This window comes from Sciurus carolinensis, chromosome 1 (genome assembly GCF_902686445.1).
Source record: "Sciurus carolinensis chromosome 1, mSciCar1.2, whole genome shotgun sequence".
In the NCBI taxonomy this organism is placed as follows: domain Eukaryota; kingdom Metazoa; phylum Chordata; class Mammalia; order Rodentia; family Sciuridae; genus Sciurus; species Sciurus carolinensis.
This window is the reverse complement of record NC_062213.1, coordinates 73,663,648-73,685,412: the sequence shown is the minus strand read 5'-3', so window position 1 is coordinate 73,685,412 and position 21,765 is coordinate 73,663,648. Positions and strand designations below refer to the sequence as shown.

Here is a 21,765-nt window from a genome sequence, read left to right as displayed (position 1 = left end):
TTAATGATGTTTGAGTCTGGTCAGCATAAAGAAGTTGGCAGTTGCTTTTATATCTTCCCCTTTCTTGTCTTCAGAGATCCTTCTCACTTTTCTCCTCTTTTGGAGAGCTCTTTACAAGTGCATATCTGACTTGCTCTTCTTTTGCTGAAAACTCTTCAATGACTGTCCCTGACTTGTGGGATGAATATGAGAGCTCTCCTTAGTCCCTTCTATTCTCTAGTCTAATTTCCCCACACTTCCCCACCCCTGCTACTTGTACAGGTATTTATTGAGCACATTCTAAAGGGAAGGCTCTATGGTAACTGGGGGTGCTAAAAGACAAGACAAAGTCCTTGCTCCAAGTAGCTCACAGCCCAATAATAAGATAGGACAATAATTCATTATAGTCCAACATAAGCATGTAGTGATGAAGATGGGCATCTTTGGGAGGATAGCCCAAAGGAAGGATAGCCAATTCATCCTGGAAGTGGAGAACACTGTGGAGGAAAAGTGGCTCAACTTCCCTTCACAATCTAGGAACCACTTAGAGTAACCTGAACTCATCAGGTTCTGGAACCACTGAACCTCTTTGTTCTCTGTTGGGGGTCCCTCTCCCCATCCCTGCTTTTCTCATGACCCTTCTTATTGTGATGAATTCCTTTGTTTACTCAACACTGAGTCCAAGTCTCTCACATTCTAGGAAACCTGCTTTGGTATCCCAAGCAGCAAGAATCACTCCTTCCTTTCTGCTGCCATGCACTATGCGCTCCTTGAAGATAGGGAGCTTACCAAGTCCCCAATGGTAACAGAGAATATGGCACATTGCAGGCATTCAATAAACATTTTCATAGCTGGGATGGCAGTGCACATCTGTAATCCCAGAGACTTGGGAGGCTGAGGCAGGAGGATTGCAATTTCTAGGCCAGCTTGGGCAACTTAGTGAGACCCTGTCTTGAAAATAAAATGAGAAAAAGGAGTTGGGGATATAGCTCAGTGGTAGAGCATTCCTGGGTCCAATCCCAAGTAACACACACACACACACACACACACACACACACACACACACAAACACACAGTTTTTCTGGAAGAATGACTCAAACAGCTAAACTTGCTATCTTTGGGAGCCAACAATGGATTCATTCTAGTCCTAATGGCTTTCTTTTACTGATATCTTGACCTTATCATCCTTGACAGTTGCCAGCAATGTCTTCTACAGTATTCTAGCGTAATGGAGATGAAATGGGAATTTTATCTAATGATTTCAAACCAATATACTATCTGTGTACTTAAGAGATATTGTGAACTTATTGCTAAACACTTCATACCACATATACCTGATAAATGAAAAAGCACAGGAAGAAAAAAATTTCAGAAAAGAACCTTTAGAAAAAGAGTTGAACCAATTCATATTCATATACTATCTACATAAAAAACCCAGGAGAGTGTTGGGGATGTAGTTCAGTGGCAGAGTGCAGAACGCATTTTTAACATGCATGAAGCATGTTCAATTCCCAATACTGCCAAAAACAAAAAAATAAACAACACCCCTCAAATAAAACAAACAAGAACAAACCCAACAAAGAAATGAGTCTTAATGCAGAGGAACCAAAACCAGGTGCACTTTCATGGGTAACTAAACAGTAACTTTAAAGCAGTATCTCTAACAAAGAAAAGGTTTCTGTCATGTGGGAAGCTGTAGTTTTAGACTATATAACATAAAATATCTTTTTAATGTAAAGAGATGTGACCAATTTTCTAACAAATACACGAGCACTTACATTTCCAATTCGATGAGTCAGCCCACCTTCCCTTCCTTCTTTCCTTCCTTTCTTCTTTCTGTGGTAGAACCCAGGGCCATGCACATGATCAGTAAGGGCTCCATCACTGAGTAACACTGAGCTTGTTTGATTTTGAGACAGGGTCTTGCTAAGTTGCGCAGGCTGGTCTCAAAACTGGCAACCGTCCTGTCTCAGTCTCCCACGTTGCTGGGACTACATGAGTGCACCACCGCACCTCGCTGGGTTCTTTTATGAAAAAATTACAGGGGGAAAAGATGCCATTATTGCAGTGAAGGGCACTCAGGTAATCCCAGCAATATGGGAGGCTGAGGCAGGGGGATTGCAAGTTCCAAGCCAGCCTCAGCAACTTAAGGAGACCTAATCAAAAAATAAGAAGGGCTGAGAATGTGGCTTGGTGGTTAAATGTTCAATTCTGTGTGTGTGTGTGTGTGTGTGTGTGTATGTGTGTGTGTGTGGTTTTGAAGACTTGTTTCTGGTGTTTTCTTCAGCATTTATAACCCTCTACATATCTATATTTTTATTTTTTCTACATACCTTCAATGGCAGTGGATCATCATTAAAAGGTAAAATGTATTGTTTGGAAAGCGTCAAAGGCATTTGGTAAATTCTGAAGTACAATAACAATTTTTAGTGGAAAAAAGAGATATAGCCCTAAAGAGAGTTATTTTCTATGACTTGCAAAAGGATTTTGAATACAATTTCAAAAGATGAGTTTCAAAATTGCATCCAAGTATGTCCTCCACACTGAAATTAGTGTAATTTATATTGTATTTTAAAGTTCAAAACATTTGGAAGAAGAGACAAACAGGACTCAAGTTTTAATAAATGTTCTAGAAGTTAGGGTGTTTTACAGTATTTTGGGTGTGCAAATTATTCCTGCCTCCTTGTCCTATGCACCCCCTCACCTGCCCAAGTAATATACTTTGATACATTATGAACAATTTTCCCAAGCAGAGACAAACATTTGTTTGTCTAAGCAGTAACACAGTGGAATAGGTCAGTTAGCATCAGTCTGAGTTCTTAGAAGAGACTGCTCCCATTCATTTCATGGGGCCTGGAAAACCTTTTTTTGTAATAAATCTCTTGGGTATTTTTCTCAACAGCCTTTTGCTGGTGTCCACTTCATCCATTAGTATTCCTATTCCCAGGTTTCTAGTGCCTTTCTACTGACTCTAATTACTAATTCAGGCCTGTTCTATATCCCAGGGACTCAGACTCTAAAATTACCATTCCTTCTTATCAACAAATCTAAACTACCAATCCCCCTAGACTGTATACTGCATGAGGGCAGGAAGTTTTCTGTTTTGTTCATAAACACCTAGAACCACCCCTGGAACCTCTTAGGCAATCAGTGTTGAATGAATGACTAAGTCTCTAAAATCCTTAGTTTCAGTTAGATGTTGGGAGAAAAAGCAACCCAATGAATGAATTTACACTCATCTGTGAATGACCCTTATCTCGCCCTAAGGTATTTGCATACTTAAAGGGAAAGCTTGAGAATTCAAATTAGTCTCCTTGGGAAAACTTCAACAGTGAAGCAAATGGAGAGAAATCAGTCTAGTCTTAAGAGCAATGGGGGAGGGTGGGTGGGAGCTAACTCTTCGGTAGGACAATTCTGCCTAGGAGTTTGCCTTAGTGGGTTTCTGCTTTTCAAGGCACCAGTACAAATTCTAAAAGCATAGACTTCATCCTGGCTTAGAACAATAACTAGGACAAGAAGAGAAAGTTAGAGAGGGGATGCAGGGGCTATTTTTATCTTGTATACTGACTGTACTGTTTTTCTATTTCTAGTCAAAAGTAAGTTTCCTAACTTTCCAGTTACAAGTACAAAGGGCATAGGGACCTCCTCGCAGTCACTTAAATTCTATTTGTTGATCAGAAGTTAATTTAAATATAGCTTCACTATAGGTAGATGCCATATTTCTTAGCTTGTAAATTGCCTTGAAATAGATGCACACCTGATATTGAGCTAGGATGTATTGAAAAAGAAATACTTTATGTCACACCATTTAAAAAATGTGATTAATATAGGCATTAGTGACTTCTTTCTAAGCATTGTGTCTTATCTTTAACCTCTCTCTCTCTCTCTCTCTCTCTCTCTCTCTCTCTCTCATACACACCCCCCCCAAAGTATTCCCCATATGCTTTCATTGAGATACAGACTTAGGTAGAAATGAACGTCTAACCTCAGAATTATGATTCTTGGTTTATGATATGGGGCTATAAAAAAGGTTAATTTCAATATTTCAAATTTTTGATGTCAGAATTCATTTTGTGATGTCACTCTTGTTGTCTGTTAAAATGTTTATTTCTTTAAAAACACAACTCAATTATATGGTGAAATAAAGCTAAAAGCAGTGCATTTAATAAACCACAATATAATGTAACAAATATTTATAAAATTGTTAACTACTCTTAGGAAATAAATGTTTTAGTGATAAGTTCAGGATAATCAAACTCAGTTACTGAATACTTGTAGTAGCTATATAACAAAATACTTTTGATAAGTCTTTTGTCCAAATAGAAATATTATGAATGTAGGCTTAGCAATACAGGTAGTGTAACCATAAAATACTGAATGGTTGGTATATTTTACATATTTTGCATTTTCTCAACTTATTTTGGACTCCAATAATAGTAAGTTGCCCTATGCTATCATAGGGTAATCATTAGTTAATATAAATTCTTTCCTTAATTTCAAAATAAGTGTCATCTTTAACCTAATAAAATCATCTCAAAGTTTACAATTGTTGACAGTTTATTAATTATTCTTGCTCAGTATTTTGCACATTGAAAGTGGTTAATATATGCTTGAAGATCTATTTCCTAAAAGGAAAATTAGTAAAACAAAAATTTCTTTAAGGTTAACAGTCATTTTGTACCAGGAAAAAAATAAAATAAAATAAAAAACCAAAACAAGAAGGTCGGATATTTAAGACTAGAAGATCATTTCCAAGTGCCAAATTGGCCAAAGAATGATTAAAACATTCTAGTCGTGACACGTTTAATGATGGGCACACATCCTATTCTTTGTTTCCTAACCATTGCGCTCTGTATCTTCTTTCTTTTTTTGGTTTGGCAGGGTAACAAATTCAACAAAATCAACGGTATCTAGTTAAACTTTTTGATTTAGTGGTGGATTCGGCAGTCCTATCACCAAAGAGGTAGGAAAAGCTATGTGGAGAAGCAGGAAAGAATCTATTTGAAATGGAATGTGTCCATTCTAAATAATTTCATGTGGGAAAATAATTTCAAGTTGAAGGATAATTACAGAAGAGACATCCAAACACCTCCAGCCGCCGCCGTCCGCGCAGCGTTGGAAACCTTTCGCTGTGGCCGAGAGGATCGCGGTCGGTTCCGAGCCTCCGCTTCCTGCCCCGGGGCGGCGCACCCTGACTCCGCGAAGGTGCTGCGCGGGGAAACGTGGCACCCTCTCCAGCCCGCGCCCGGGGCGCCGCCGCGGCCGAGCGCTCCAAGGAGCCCAACAAGAAAGGCAGCGCGGAGACCGCGCACCCGCCGGTGAGGAGAACCGCCCGCAGTGCCGGCGCCCGCCCGGGGACGGGAAGTGGCGCCCAGCCCGCCCTTCGCAGCCCGCGGCCCCGCAGCCCCGCGCCGCCCCCTTTCTCTCGGCCTCTCCCTCGGCCTCCGCCACCCCGGCCGAATTCTTGCATAAATTATACCAGGCGCGCCTGACGTCAGGTGGCGGCGCGCGGGCGCGGGCGCGGCGCGGAGGGAGCCAGCGGCGGGCGCGCGCGGCCCCGCGGTCCCGGGCGCGCGCGGCGTGCGGGGCGCGCGCAGGCGCTGGCGTGCTGGGGCCGCGGCGGCGGCGGCGGCGGCGGCGGCGGCGGCAGCGGTGGCGGCGGCGGCGGCGGCGGCGCGGGGGTTGAGCCGTGGTGGTGCGGACGCGCTCGTGCTCGGGAACTATCGGATTAAACTTGAATCGAGTGAAATTACACAAAGGAGCGCCGCGGAGGAGGCGGCCCGGGGACCCGGAGACCCTGAAACTCGCCAGAGCCCTGTTCGCCCCTGGTCAACTCCGCGCCCGTGGATTCAGCCCCCTGGCCGCGGCCGCCGAGCCAACTCCGGAGCCCGCTCTGCGTTTTGTTTTCCCCTCGGCACTGGGCAGCGGAGGAGCCCGACCGACCGACCCGGTGAGCGCGAGAGTTCACCCGGCGCCCCCGGGAGGGGCGGCGGCGGCAGGAAATCGCTCCGGGCCGGGGCCGGGGCCGCGCGAGGAGTTGGGAGCGAGGAGTTGGGCGTGTGCGGGGCGAGGGGCGAGGGCGGGCGGGGGCCGGGGCCGGCGCAGGAGCGCAGCGCCGCCCGCGCCGTGTCGCCGGCGTCGCCGCCCGCGGGGCCCGAACCCGCGCCCGGAGCGCCGCCCGGCGCCCCAACTTTTGCCTGCGTCCGCAGGACCGGCGGTGGCGGGGGCGCGCGGTGCGGCCGAGGGTCACTTCCTCGCATGTAAATGGCTTTTTGTTGTGCTGCCGGCGTTGGGGGGGGACGGGGGACAGGAGGGAGCGTGTCTGCGCGCGGGGGAGCGCGAGCGCGTTTCCTCCCGCCGGCGCCGAGCACGAGTTGCCGGCTCCATTCGAGAGAAAAGGGAAGGAGGAAAAGTTGGGCTTCAACTCAAGTGCGAGCGGGCGATGGGCGCGCGGGCGTGGGGCGGCTGAGCGGCGGCGGCGGTGGCTCGGGGACGGCGGCGACCCCCGCCTCCCGCCCCCGCCCCCCGCTCCGGACCGACCACGCCGCGCTCGCCGGGAGCTGCGGCCGCACGGGCGCGAACAAAGTGCGTCCCTCCCGGCGCTGCGGCGCCAGCCCGCGAGGGGACGGCCACCGGGCGAGGTGGGTTGGCGGCGGGGAAAGTGCGCGGGGCGCCGCGTGGGGCGGGGGCGGCGCGAACACGCGGTGCGGGGGGCGTCCCGAGCCCAGTCGGTGCCAGCCGCGGGCGCGGAGTTGCGAGCCTGCAGCTCGGGGCTCCCAGGGCTCCCCGGTGGTTCCCAAGTGCGCGAGGAGGAGAAGAAAGGGAGTCGGGCCGGGACCAACGCGGGGAGGCGCGGCAAGAAGGGGACCCCACCTTGCCGAGCTGGCCGGGCCGGTGGTGGCGGCGGCGGCGACTGCATAATAGCGACTTTAACCCCCGAACGCAACTCGGGTCCTCCGCCCCCACCCACCCCCAGCCTACCGGGGGGTCAGCGCCGGGGAGGGGGTCACCAGGTGGCCCCCGAGTTGGCCGGGGTGCGCTCTGCCCCGCAGAGAGCCGCGGCTCGGAGCGTGAACGGCTGAGGTGGCTGGAGGCCAAGCGGTCAGCGGGGAGAGGAAGGAGGGCGGCGGGGGACGCGTTGTTTGTTTGGTTCGCACCAGGGACTGGGCTCGCCAGCGACGCGGGGCTCGGGTGGGGGCGCGGGCACCGGGTGGGCTGCTGTGCAGGGCGGGCGCGGCGGCGCAGGGTAAGCGCGGCCGCGGGGGGGATTCGGTAGACTCGGGGCGGGGGTTGGGGGGGCTGGTCAGGAGGCTCCGGGGAAGGAGCCGCCGGCCCCGAGCAGCCATCATTACCGAGCCGCCTTTCTCCGGATGGCTCTGCCTCGAGTAGCCCCGCGCCGTGGGAGCGCACCCCAAACTCCCGGCCGGTCGCCCGCTTTGTGAGCGCCCCCGTGGAGCGGGCGGTGCGGGGAGTGCTCGGGCTAGGGTAGGACGGTTTTCCTGGAGGTCACTTTTAGAGACTGTTCACGCCTTGGTTTTAAACTAGTTTTTTCCCCCTCTTCTGAACAGACAATGGACAAAAGAAAAGTAGCAACCCACATGGAGAGTTTCCTTTTGAATTGCTAGAATTAGATACACTATCCAGCTTTCCACTTGCTAAGTATACTTTTTAGTTTCCTATTGTATATTATCTAGCAATCGATTTAAATAACTTATCTTAAAATGTACCTATCCTCTGTGCTTGATTTCTGGAGTACATTAAATATCTTAATTTAGTTTTAAAGGATTTCGTGAAGTCCCTGATTTTTATTTTCTAAAATATTTAATTTAAGATGTCTTTGCAGTGGGCGATACCTTACTAAGGGGTTGAGTGTTATTTTCCCCCAATTCTCTCAGTAAGAGGATGTGTGGGGGGAAGTACTCATCGTACCTGATAATCAGTAGGGAAAAAATACATCTCTTTATTCCTCAGATCTGTTCTAACGGGGACAAAAAATCTTAGTGACTGTGACCTTAGCAGCATGAGTACCTGATTTATCCCAGTTATAATTACATTTAGATTGAGTAATGTCCAAGTACTGGGTAATTCCTATTTCAGAAATAACTTGAGCAGTGATTTTATGAAGTTGAATCCTTTCCCCAGCCCCCAGAGTACATCTGTCGCGCAGTGTTTTTGTCTTGCTGTTGCACAACAGAAGCCCTCCAGTCTTTACCCTAAAATGGCAGCTTTCATTTGACTGGGGCCCATTCATTGACAATGATAATAAAGAGGCTGAAAGCTAGATGCTTGGGGCACGGAGTAGGACTCCGGTTGCCTTCCTAGGTGATGAGTAGGAGACATTTTATGTCTTCCAGTTTGCTGGTGAAAAGTTTATTTTCCCTGAACAACTACTGTAGAAAAAAAGTTATAAAGTAAAATCAGAATTTGGAATTGGAAAAAGATGGGAGCAGCAAATTTTAACGGCTTATTTATTTATTTTTATATGTTGTCCAGCAGTGGCAATATGGCATCCCCCATTTAAAAAAAATAATCTGATTAGGGAACATATTGAATTTTTGTCAGACTTGTAACAGGTGAATTTCCTTAGTACAACTCTCAAGAATTGGAATTTTTTTTCTGGCACTATGGGCTTTATTATTTATAACCTCAGTATTTCCTATTTTTCTCACTCTGCAAATCCTAAGTTGAAGTTTGATAAATTCTGCTCTAGGTTTATGCTTTCAAATTCAAATGAGTTTCTAGATAAGGAAGGAATTATAATAAAAACACTGGTATGTGAATCTAAACTCTAGTTATATTGGTTTAATCAGTGAATTTATTCTTAAACTAGCTTGTTAAAAAATTACTTCCTCTTCTGTGTCTTGACATGGAAGGCAGACTAGAGAAATGATAAAGAGTGGTTGTATAGGTGATGGTTAAAAACTCACACTTTTCTTTCAAGAAAACTAGCACTTTTCCCTCCAAGTTGGAAATATAGAAGTCATATTTAAAATAACATTTAGTAAATTAGTTTTAAATAGTACGTTCATAGGTTTACCTGGACTTGGTTTAGTTTTTAATCATTTTTCAAAACTTTTTCCATAATGAGTTTTCTAGGCTAGCTGTACTTTTATTCAGTTAAAATTAACCTTGTGACAAGTACCTTAATAATACTGTGTATCAAGGAAATGTTACAATCTTTTCCTAATACAGATGTAAAGTCAATAATTACATCCTTTAAGTTTTTAAACAGGTCTAAAGAAAACGGATATTTTCATCTGTGTACCTGCTGTGTAACCCATAAAAGCCATGTAAGTGCCAAATTTAGTGTGGTTCTTTCAAACCAGGATTATAGCATTTTATTCCCTGTGCATGAGAGTTTGCTTGTCTTCAGTCACCAAGCATTTAGTTTATTTCCGTTAGGCAAATCTTGGCAAGCCTTCCATGTGTAAAACAGGGAGTAAGAGGCAGTTCTTTCTCTCAGGGAGTTTATCATCTATCTAGTAGGAGAGAGACTTCTTTCTATGGGTAACAAGTATTTGACTTTTTTTAAAAAATATTTTTTTAGATGTTGGTAGACCTTTATTTTATTCATTTATTTATATGTGGTGCTGAGAATTGAACCCAATGCCTCACACATGCTAAGCAAGCTCTTTACACTGAGCCACAACCCCAGCTGTTGTCTTTGACTTTTAAGATCAACTTTGGAGGTGGTAGTTTTCGTTCATCCTTCATTATCCAAATAGCCTTTTGGGTTTGATAGCAAGCAGTATAGCCTAGCAAACAGCATAACCATCTTATAAACATCTATAAATAAGGCATTGCAAGAATAAAAATGCTTAGTCAGGGCTGAGCAAAGTGTGTGACTACAAAAAATGGTTCTTAAAACTTCGTCTTTGTAAGAAAGTGATTCATTTCCAGAATTCAAGTAATTTTTATGTGTAAAACAAATAGGCATATAAATGTATGTAGTTTGCTCAGCCAAATTCACTAAAAAGGATGAAGAAGGAACATTTTGGGTGATTTTGAGATGCTATTAGGACCATACTGGCACTATGTGACTCTAAATTGCCTTATTCATATGGACACATGTGAATAGAGAAGAGCTATTCTTTTTATGCCATTTAAAAGTCAGAACTTAGATTTTCCTATCTTGACAGTTTTCTAAAATTATTATAGCTTTGTTAGTTTGGGAGATAAAATATTCCTTTTTCTTGAGAAAACTTTATTTAGGATTTTTTTTTTTTTCTTTTTGTACTAGGGACTGAAATCAGGGGCTACTTTATCACTCAGTTACATCCCCTTTTTAGTTTTTATTTTGAGAACAGGATCTTCTGAATTGCTGAGGGTCTTGCCAACTTGCTGAGGCTGGCCTGGAATTTGCCATCCTCCTGCCTCAGCCTTCTGAGTCTCTGGCATCACAGGTGTGCACCACTATACTGAACTATTATTTAACTTTGTTTAAAAAAAAAGAAACTTTTGACATTTAAAGAAGTTACCAGTTTGATGATATTAAAATATTAAAAAGGTTATGAGTAAACAATCACTTGGGTTTTCTGCAAAATATAAAAATGGAATGATTTGTTGGAATTTGGGTCTCTCAGGTTGCAGTTATGGTTGAAGTTCAAAGATAATTATGTAGTGGTTAAGAGGAGGGAAGTAATTAAAAGCACTTCTTGCTCCTTTCTGTTTTACTTTTATCAATTATTAGAAATTTTAAATGAAATCATATCTGTGTGATAAAAAGGGTAAATAGAAATAGGAAATCATAATGATATTGTCAAATAGAAATTCATTTTATAATCATTAGAGTCGTTGGATATTTAGAACATGAGGACCTTAGAGAGCTAGTTGAACTTTCTCATTTTACAAATTAAGAAACTGGAGTCCGGAGAGAGTAATTAAACAAACTGCCTTTGGCTGGTCACCCAGTTACTACAGAACCCATCTTAGTCACAGTTGTCTTATGGTGCCTAGCAAAGTGCCTTGTAGGAGAGCTGCTGGGTTTGTGTTGGAGACTGAGCCAGCTCTGAAAGAGTCTGTCCCTTCATGTACGTGTCAAAAGTACCTTCTGGCTTTACAGTTCTACAGCATATGAAAACATAGCTCTTAAAGGTGTTCTTAAAGCCAATAATAACTTACCTCTACTGAGTTTGGAGTTTTCTTTCTTTCTTTTTTTTAAACTATGATTATCCATCTAGAAAAATGCAGTGATAATTATTTCAAGATTTGATTACTGTTTTCACTTTAGAAGCATGTATTCATTACCATAACTGGATTTCTGTACATTTTTACCAGTGTTAGGCAACTGCAAACATAATTTTTTTCTCAAAGAAATATTTCTTTGGGGGGGGGTCTCTTTTGCTTTTATTTTGAAAATTAAAAACATCTCTTTGTTTTTAAAGTATAGACAATTAATGACGAAACATTAACTTGGTAAAAGGATGGTTGGTTCTCAGTCTCTTTTGCTTATGCTAATGTGAAATAGGAGACACTTTTTTTTAGTGGACTACTTGAGCCTTTCACTACCTGCGTAGGCATCACTCTTGACTTTTCATCAGTCTTGGCTTTTGTGGCAAGTGATTCTGGACTTTGATTAGTTTTTCTGTTTAATCTGTTTTCTTATTTATTGAGTCAGTTATTGTACCTGCTGCTTGAAAGGTACAGTGCTATGAATTGGGAACACAGTGGTGACTTGAGGAAATATGGTAACCCTACAAAAAAATAAAGCTGGGGCTATGCAGTGGATACTAGAAGAGTGAAAGCTTTTGACTTTGGGATTCAATCACATGCATGTGGTCTTAGCCCTTAGGAAGTGGCTTTAGCACTGCCACCCACACAGCAGTACAAGAAAGGATGAGGGCAGTGCCAGTTGACTTGGGGATGGGTGCATGTTTGAGGCCTTCACAGTTTCGAGGTGAGTCCCAAGAGTCAGGCAATATCCAGCTTGAACAGGGTTTACAGGATATGGAATTTAGGATTTTTGAAGAACGCAGTTGGAGCTACTGATAAAGTGTTAAGCAGTTTTGACATAAGCAGAATAGTGTTTTGAAAAAGATTGAGTTGGTAGGTTGGTGGAGGAAGAATGGGTTGTAGATGTTATCTCATCTGCTTTTGATTTAGGGGATGGGGAAATAGCAAGAATTTGGACTAGATTGTTGGCCATGGGGATGAAGAAAAATAGATTTGAGAAATATTTAGGAATTTAAATGAATCAGACTTGAGAATAAATGTGCTCTGGGAGAGAGAACACTCTTGGGGATGTAGGTTTCTATCATATTGCCTGCTTGTCTGGCTGGTGATACTATTTCAGGGAGGCAGGGAACACCTGACAGGGATCAGATTTGAGGAGGAAGATCATGAGTTCTTGATCTTTTGACGGAGTGTGCTGATAACTGACCATAACATTTGTTTAAGTTATCTTTGCATTGCTAGCCCCATTCTGAAACTTTTCAAAAATAATCTGGTAGCTTTTCCCCAAAAGATGTTAGTGTTTGGTGAGCCCACTAGGGATTGCTGGTGGGTTAGGGAAATGGGAGGGGGAGGGAGCCAGTATTGTTTGCCTGATGTGTAGCACTTTGTAGGAGTTTGCTCATTGTAGGCTGAGCATAGAATCCTGCAGTAACCAGATCTTGCCACGTTACATTTTGTTCTCCTGTATCTTCTTTTCTGGAGACTGCTTTCTATTGCTAGTTACATCCTGGGACAAGGCCGTTGGGTGCCTGGGAGAGAGCTGCTAGGTACTATGCTCTCAGAACTGAGCTGCTCTCTTGGAGTATGTTTGTGTTTTATAAGATAGTTGCAGTCCATAAGTGCAGTAGAAATGAATACGTTATTTAAAAAATTGTGGAGAAAAATAACAGTTCTGTACACACCTGGTTTTTAGGTGAGTGTGTATAAACCAGTTTAATATGTAAATTATCTTCAAAGCCACTTCGTTGTTATAAAAAGTGGATTATACTGCATGATTGCTGGTAGATAGATAAATCCAGAAAAGCTTCTGAATATCAGACTTTATTATATGAGATAACAAATTATGAAAATTCCGAATGCTAACCTTGAAACAGAAAAAGGTTTTTAGAGAGAAGGTATTTTTGTTCTGTCTAGCTAAAAGATAATCTCTCTTATTATAGATCAGATTTTGTTCTTGGTGTGCATAGACATTCTCTCTGAGACTGAGTATCTTTAGTTAGGGGTCAGTTTCAAAGATGCTTTTGTTGCTACCGTGTGGTCATTGACTTGGTAGCCATTGACTTGTCAGATCCACCAGAGTAACTTCCTGTCTCCTTCAGATGGGCAAGATTGTGTGGCTTCATAGGCTAATGTAGGAACTAACATGATTCATTACTCATTTGGAAGTCTTGTCATGTAGTCTTGACATACAGGTGTATGCTGTGGTGACTGGTTTTGAGTCATTTGACTAGATTTAAATTCAAGGTAAGTAGGCTTCCTGAGTGTGGAATAGCACAAAACCTTGGCGTGCTGATCTTAGCTTGAGATGGTCTTGTGCCACCTAATCATCAGCAGTTATTTCTAATAGTCTGTCTTCAGCTTGCTGGCTTTAAATTTTTAAAGACTCTCTTAAAGTATTTTCTATTTGGTCCAGTCAGTGGTGTGTTCTTATGGTTTGAGAGATCATTTTTATCTGAGGGGTGCAGGCTCTAAGTGGAAAAGTGCAGGTAGGTTCCTGTGATGTGGCTTTTAGGGTGGCACACAGGATACATTTTTGGGGGCATCCTCCCCTTCTGGCTTCTGCACTGGCTGAGGAGGCAGTAGAGGTCATGTAGCAGATTTGGATTTGAGTTTCCCACCATGTGTTTCATTGGTGTGCAGGTGGGGCAAAGAACCACGGCTTCTGAGCAGGGTCTTTAGGCAGCCAGCGTTTTACACCCAGCATTTGTGCAGGGAATCAGACACATGTGTTAGTATTGATATGTCACCTACTCTCCCTAGTTTCCCCAACTTGAAACAGATTTCCACACAATGTTTGCAGTGTGTCTAATGAAGGGTATGTGATAATCTTCCTTGGTAATTAATTTTCCTCCTAGTTCTGCAGCAGGTTTGGGAGATTACCTTAACCTTTTAAAGAGTGCACTTTGTCCCCTTTTTATCCTTTTGAGAAGAAACCATAAACATTTAGAAATCTGTTGATATTTAAGATATAATTATAGATGTTCATATTATTTCAACACACCTAAAAACCATTAAGCATCTTTAACATAATAATAAGCAGGTAAATAGTGAGAAGTCCCTTGAAGAATTATAAGCATGCTTTTAGTTTCCAACGCAGTGGCTACTGGTGCACTGTGAATAATAAAATCAGTTTGAGCACAGGTACACAATAAATATATGCCTTAGTTTGTGATGTATTTTAAAGTGTAGTGAAACTTTAATCTAGATCCTTAAAGTGAACTTTTGAAAAAGTCTCTGTTGCAGTATTTTATTTTCTTGTGTACTTGACCTTGTTTGTGCTCAAAATTTTGCTTTGACCAATTGCAGGTGTATTGATCTTGTCAGAAAAATCATGCAGACTCATTCTGAGAATTTCAAAATCTTGATCGAATTCAGAAACAGTACCCCCTTTCTTGTGTTGGGATAGTGAAATAAAATTGTGCAGAAAGAATGAATTTTAAAATAACTGTAATAACCATAATCACTAGTTAACAACAATTATTGAGCATTTTGAGTTGGCTTGCTATTACACTGAATTTTTTTTTTTTTGGTGTTGGAGATTGAATTCAGTGCCTCACACATGCTAGGCACGGGCTGTATCGTAGAATCCAGCTGGTGTTTTAATGGATCACTTAATTTACTCATCAGAACAACTCCAAGTATGAATTATACTCCAAGTAGAATTGTTATTCCCATTTTACAGATGAGGAGACTGAGAGGACTGAGGGGTTACATTGCCCAGGACCATGCAACACTTGTAAGGGGGGAGGAGGGACTTGAATCCACATTGGCTAGACTACTATTATAGAACCTGTATGGATAACCTTCATGATATTGTTGCCATCTAGACTAACTCTGAAGATTGCATCAAAAAAAAACAAAAATAGCAGCAACACACTGTAGTTATATAGCATGCCCCTTTGCCCTGTCTTACCAGCCCAGATTATTTCTGTTCATGTTTCCTCTGTGACTTCTGATTTGTGGGGCATCTTGGAACATCTTGGTACCTAAGATTGACCAAGGTCTACAATTTTCACCCTTTCACGAATCTAACTGGTCCATGGAGATGAGGTAAATGGTTGTTTTGGGGGATGTTATATTTTGTGGTAGCTGAGAACTGGAACTCTTACTTTAGACCAATCAGGGTATGATAAATAAAAAACAGATATAAAGATACAACTAGGTACCTAGGGCCTGGTGAAGATGGGTGAGATACTCTAACAGAAACACTGGGCAGAGCAAGTGCCATGTTTATTGAACAGTTACTATTTTTACTAGCTGATTTTAATCATTGAACATTTGCACCCATGTGTCTTGATTTTGTTTTTAATTCAAAAGTTCACCAAACCATAATTCCAAACTATGGTTACAAGAATGAGTGACCTGCAATGGTGCTTGGTGACAATTTTCACTTTTCCTCAGGAGTAGACTTTTGAAAATTAAGATTTACATATACCTTTGTCCAGCAGAGCAACCAGGATTATTTACATAATCCTCTTGTTGATTACACAGGCATGATTCAGGTATCTCTGGTCCTAAAACCTACAACTTTGAGAGAACAATTCTTCCTCTCTGACTTTAAAGACAATCTGCATTATGGCTGACTTTCCAGTCATTCTTTTTCCTGAACCTGTTTTTCTCCAAACATGGTAGATAAGGTTATCCTGATTGATGAGTGACCTGGTATATTCATTCTGTTTGGAATATTAGAACTTTCTGGTTCTGAGCAGAGGCTACAAGCTGTTCTCAAGATCTGTAGGAGTTCCAGGTCCTTAGATCTCAGAATGCTTGGTTTAGTCTTTATTTCCCAACTTCTGTTTACTGTGTAAGGAAGAGACAAGATGCATCTAAACCCATAGTTGATTGGGGATTGGAGTCTGGGATTATGAGTGGCAGAATGTGAGAAGGTTCCTGTCCTTAGGAAAGGGAAAAAACTAGGATAGCTTCCTCAGAATTACACTGTTAACCAGGCTGACACAGAAATGTAAGAGATGGTGTTTAGGTAATTTTCATTCTATTTTATTTTCACTTAAAGTGACTCTAAGGGAATCATAAGTAAATTGGATAAAATATAAATAATAAATGTGAATTTATGGGAGATCCTTGTACTATTCCTTGAACTTTGAAATCCTATTGAAATAAAAAGTTTTTTTAAAAGTGACTACAAGGAATTGATCTGAATAACTAACATTTATGGAGAATAGACTTCGTGGAAGTTAGCGTTTTGCTAAGCTATTTACATAAACTGTTTTCACTGAATCCTGGAGGAGTATTGGTCAAAACATGGGCGGTAGGAACAATAATTGCTATTTTACAGTTGATGAAATGGAATTTTAGAGATTGTTTAATAAATTTACCCAAGATCACAAATTTTGATAGGTGCAGTTGACTCAAATGAGGACAGGCTCATTTAACAGTCTGTAGCATTAACCACTGTGTAGAAATTGCTTTGGGTGGTCCCATCAAAATAACCTAGATCTTAGAAGGTAGGAGGAACATAGATCAAGATCTTACACACCTGTGCTTTCTAGGACAGCTCCTGGAGAGAAATCGAGAGGCTATTAACGGACTGTAGTTAGTGAGGCCTCTTTTCCTCAGATGCCATATCTTATCAGTTGAAAACACTTTCCACCTAAAAGACACATGCTCATTGCAAAACTAGTGTTCTAGCTATGCTTGCCTGCCTGCCTGCTTGCCTACTTCCTTCCTTCCTCTTTCCTCCCTCCTTCTCTTCTTTTCCTTCCTTTCTTCCTTCCTTCCTTCCTTCCTTCTGGAATTGAACCCAAGGACTCTTTACTACTGAGCTACATTCTCAGCCCTTTTTAAAATTTTTGTATTTTTAGACAGGATTTTGCTATGTTGGTGAGATTGACCTTGAACTTGTGATCCTTCTGTCTCAGCTTCCAGAAGCTCTGGGATTACACACATCTGCCACTGCACTTGGCTCTCAACTCTGTTTTCATTGATCAATTCAAGACACAACTAACATTAAAGTATTTAATTTATTACAGAATTGGTTTTCTCAAAATTTCTCCCCAGTGTTTATCCAAGATTTAATTCACTTGGCATCTTTTTCTCACTACATAGGACTAGAGTTGCCTACTTAGAAACCTGGGATGCTGCTTAGGTTCCCAATTACAGTCCTCATTCCTTGTTTACACACTAACCTGTGTAATATGCAGCCTCCATAAAATATAAACTGTTTCTGCTAACCTATGAGACAAAAGGCCATCTTTGACAATCACATACACATAGATAATCATGTGCCACGTAAAGACATTTTGGTCAGTGAATAACTGCATATGCAGTGGCCCCGTGAGATTTTATTGCCTAAGGGCTGGGGTTGTAGCTCATGGTAGAGCACTTGCCTAACAGATACAAGTCCCTGGGTTCTATCCCCAGCACACCACACACACACAGAGAGAAATGTATTCCTGTTGTTAAGTGATCTATCACTATATTCTAATAGGTATAGAATTCAAATGTATAAATCAGTAGATTCATTATATATTGTGGGGTAGATGTTCCTTTGCCAGGAAACTGGGAAAAAAAAAAAAAAAAAAAGATATAATCTGGAGTCCTAATAGTACTTTGCCTCATATAAATAGTCTATGATGACGCATTTATGTATTTTGTACATTTGTAGCTTTTTCCTTCACAATTAAATAGATAGTCGTCCAGCTTGAATACAATGAGCTTCTAGTTAAAATGTAAGTTTTGTTATTTTTGGCACACTTAAAATTTCAGTGTGTTTCAGTTGTTTTCAGACTTATATTTATCACCAGAATTATCATTTTAAACTTTCCAATTTTCCTACTTATTAAAACAACAACAACAACAACAAATCTGGACTGCTGTGAGCCAGTTTTTATAGAACCCCTTGTTAGCCTGGGATGCCAAGAACTATTTCATTGAACTGCTAGGGTCTAGCAGGAAAAGGAAAACTCTGTCTTATATACTGTCAGATGCATTAATAAGGACAAAATTGAATGAAATAGGTAATTTCTGACACTGTTGAGCACACAGGTGGTGACACTGCTAGAACTGAGTTGCTGTCTGCAGGCCATGCTACCATGTTCTAGCTGAAAAATTTGCATCTTAGCTATTGTTTGACTGTCATCTTGGCATGGTGAAAGAAAGGTGATGGACAGTGTATAGGATCCTCACAGAGACTCAGGCTGTTCAAGCAGAGTGGCTGACAGTTGAGGTCTCCCTGTCATTCTCCACAGCTCAGAATTTTCAACACTCAGCGAAATGCCAATATCATTGGAATTACCCTTTATGGATCAATACCACCACACTAAAACCAACACCTTTATTGGACATACCTGTAAAATGACTTTTAACCTGCTCTTTAAAAGACTGCTTGGAGGGGCTGGGGATGTGGCTTAGTGTTAAAGTGCTTGCCTTAAAGGCCCTGCGTTTGATCACCAGCACTGAAAAAAAGAGACTCCTTGGGCCAACTATTGAGTAGTCAGTGATTTGATTCATTTCACTAACATAAGGTCAGAGGTGAGAAAACAGGTATTATTCGAGGCACTAAAGCAGTAATTTCTATCCTTAAAAAAATTATTTTTGCACCTTTTACTAATAATGCAGTCTCAACTGCACATTAGATTTGTTGAATTAAAATTTCTGTAGGTCGTCCAAAGCCTGAATTTTTATCTAGGTGCTTCTTAGAACTTTGGAATGTTATAAGCAATGTTATTCTCATACATGTAAATGAGTGAAATGTAGCTGTTTGGCACACCAGTTATACAAGGTGAAGATTGACAATTAAAGAATTTTGAGATTATCATCTTTATAGGTGTCATTAAGGAACTGACACAGGGGCACATGCCTGTAATCCCAGAGACTTGGGAGTCTGAGGAAGGAGGTTCACAAGTTTGAGATCAGCCTCAGCAACTTAGTGAGACCCTGTCTCAAAAAAAAAAGACTAGTGTAGTGCTAGTTATCCTCCTGTCCCTGCCCCCCAAAAAAGTGCTGTGAAGAGAATGGGAATGAAAGATTGCTTGCTTTGTATTTATTTGTTAAATTTTATTTTCATGTCTTCCGTGGAGTGATTATATCATTGTTTGCCAAGGGATAAGGGTAAGGGGGGAAGGGATGACTACAAAGGGAGTTTATTTTTTGGGTGACAGCACTGTGCCACATATCCTAATCATGGTTTTAGTTATATTAATATAGCTACATATATTAAAATTAATAAAACTGCACCAAAAAACCCCCATGATTTTATAGTGTGCTAATTTTTAAAATATGAAAAATTAAAAAAAAAACCTTGTTTCATAGGTAGTTCTGGTTTATGTGGTAGATGTATACAAAGCTGATAGATTTGATAAGCAGCAGCAGTAACTGTTGTGGAGCAACCCATATCAATCTGGTGTTATTTCCAAGGGCATGTAATAACGTTGAGAATGAGAATCATCTTAAAGTTCAGTGAGGGGGGGTTTGTCTGTCTTGTAGGACTTCTTAGCATAATTCTGTGTAAGACAGGATGCTTGTGTGGAAGGTGTAAAGGAAGCACATACACACAGCTCTCCCCTTTTCCAGTTAAGTCTCTACCAAGCACCCAGCCTCCACACTTGTTTTGGGTCTTGGCAGGGAGGCTTCCTTTTATCCTGCCTCTATTCTCATTCCTTTCCTTCCTGCTTTCTGAACACAGTCCAAATTTGGGGTTTTGCTTTTGGCCTTCTCTAGGGTTTAATTCAGGCCTGTAGCTTCAACTCTTGTTTCCAGGTGAATAACTTCTCAAACTGTTGTTTTGGGTATCACCCCCAAACTTGTGTCCTTCCCAATCTGTCTAAAACTAAAGTCATCGTAACTCCCCTAATGAAAGTGTGAGACTGCACATCCAGCTCTTTCTCTTGAACTTGGACTCTGTACCCTGGCTGCCGGCACAGGCAGCTTCTAGGCTGGTGTAAATTCCATCACTTCAGGGCATGCATGTCTTGCATCCGGTGTCCTTGTGCTCTCCCTGACACCTGTGGCTGTTAGATTATAGTTCCAGGCCTCCTTGTGCAGACGGGAGCAGGGCAGTGAACAGTGTTTGGGGAGAATATCCTTTGTTTCCTTCCTACTACTTTGTAGAAAGAGTCCCCTGGACTGACTTCTGTATCCTGGAGACTTTCCCACCCGAGTGGAGTTCCCCAGAAGGGCTGAAGCTTCTGCCATCAACCCTCCTCAGAGTTCTGCAGAGCAGGGCCAGTTGTTGGGTAGGGGGACAGTTTCCAGCTCTGCTGCTCTGAAGGGGTTGTGGTGTGGCCTGCATGAACTAGGACATCAGTGCAGGCTTTCCATCATAGTGCAGTGTGGCCCTGGTATTGTCAGTGAGACAGATGCCACCTTCTGCTTGTTCCTACCCAGCTGGTTCAGAATGTGGGCGTGGGAGTGGAGGTGAGTTACTGTGGCCCTGTTACCACATTTCTGGCATCTGATTGGAGCATTGTTATTATTAGGTACTTAGGGAACATGGGGGTTAATCCAGTGCTATTCTAGGTTACCACAATATCTGTATTATAATATCGTGTTAGAGAGAAAATGATTAAACTAGCACTGAAGACCTTCTGGGGAGGAGCCTGAGAACCCTCTGCAGAGTGAGATGTCAGCACCATGGACCTATTTGCTGATACCTACTTCGGGATATTTACTTGATTTGCAAGCAGGATTTCAGGAATGTGTTTCAGAATACTGGGCCTATCCAGTTCAGTTTTGAGGGCTTCATTGAATACAAGGCATGGCCATTAAAAACAAGTAAAGAATTCAATAATGTTTTCAGATTCCTATCTCTAAAGAACAAATGGCAGTTGTTTGAGGTTTCTAAAAATATCTTTTTGGCTTTCGGGAACATGGATGTGCCTGTTGAAAACTTATCAACTCCTTTCAAAGACAGATAAGAATTATGATGTGCACATCTTTGGGATGTTCCTGCTAATTTTTTGTTTTTACTTTTGGTGAGGTATGCTAATCTCTTTGGGAGATACTAAGATTGTTACCTTTAGTTAGGAAGTACAGGTTAACCCATATGACCACATGGATGGTAACAGTGCTGTAGGTAATTAAGCGCTGAGAAGATTTGATGTGTGGTTAGTGTAGTAATAGTGGAGAAAAATCAGGAAGGTGTGACTTGCTGTCTCCTTTTGAGAAGATGGAGAAACTGAGTGGTAGCATGAACAGAATCCCAGAACATCAGTCAAGGGCCCTGGTAGGAAGCAGACGGTCAGCCCAGGACAGCCTGCAGGAGCCAGGTCTGTAGCCTTTTGTAGCTTTCTGCCCCGGTACCTTCGTGGGAAGGTGCCTCTTCAGGAGCTGTGGCCCTCTGGAAGGGAACACACCCACTGGCACACCTCTGCCCCCTCCTCCTTTCAGCCTTCAGGGCAAGGGGCCTGCTACCCAGGGTTCAGGGAGAATTGGAATTGGAGCAAGTTTGGCCTACTGGAGGGCAGCAGGTTGGATAGGTAGGGATGGTTGGGCTATGTTGAAATTGGGAGTTCAGGCTGGGTGAGATCCTGACTTGTGTTACGTGGTGGAAATGGAGATGAAAGGTTAGTTTGGCAACATGTGATGGATTGCAATCGAAGAGAGACTAGAGGCAAAAAGTCAGAGGCTGTTGAAATAGCACAGCCAGGAGGCAGT

The 21,765-nt window shown here is 42.4% G+C and overlaps 1 protein-coding gene across 5 annotated transcripts in view; it reads left to right on the top strand.

Annotated features, from left to right (window-relative positions):
- The first annotated feature begins 5,621 nt into the window (after positions 1–5,621).
- Chd7 (chromodomain helicase DNA binding protein 7) overlaps positions 5,622–21,765 on the top strand; it is a 184,851-nt gene continuing 168,707 nt past the window's right edge. For 4 of the 5 annotated variants that reach the window (XM_047542096.1, XM_047542087.1, XM_047542105.1 and 1 more), the window contains exon 1: positions 5,622–5,929. The gene's annotated coding sequence lies outside the window, so the exon portion shown is untranslated. Of the gene's footprint in view, positions 5,930–6,399; positions 6,621–21,765 lie in introns of those variants that run through there. The other variant, XM_047542069.1, reaches the window with a different exon arrangement.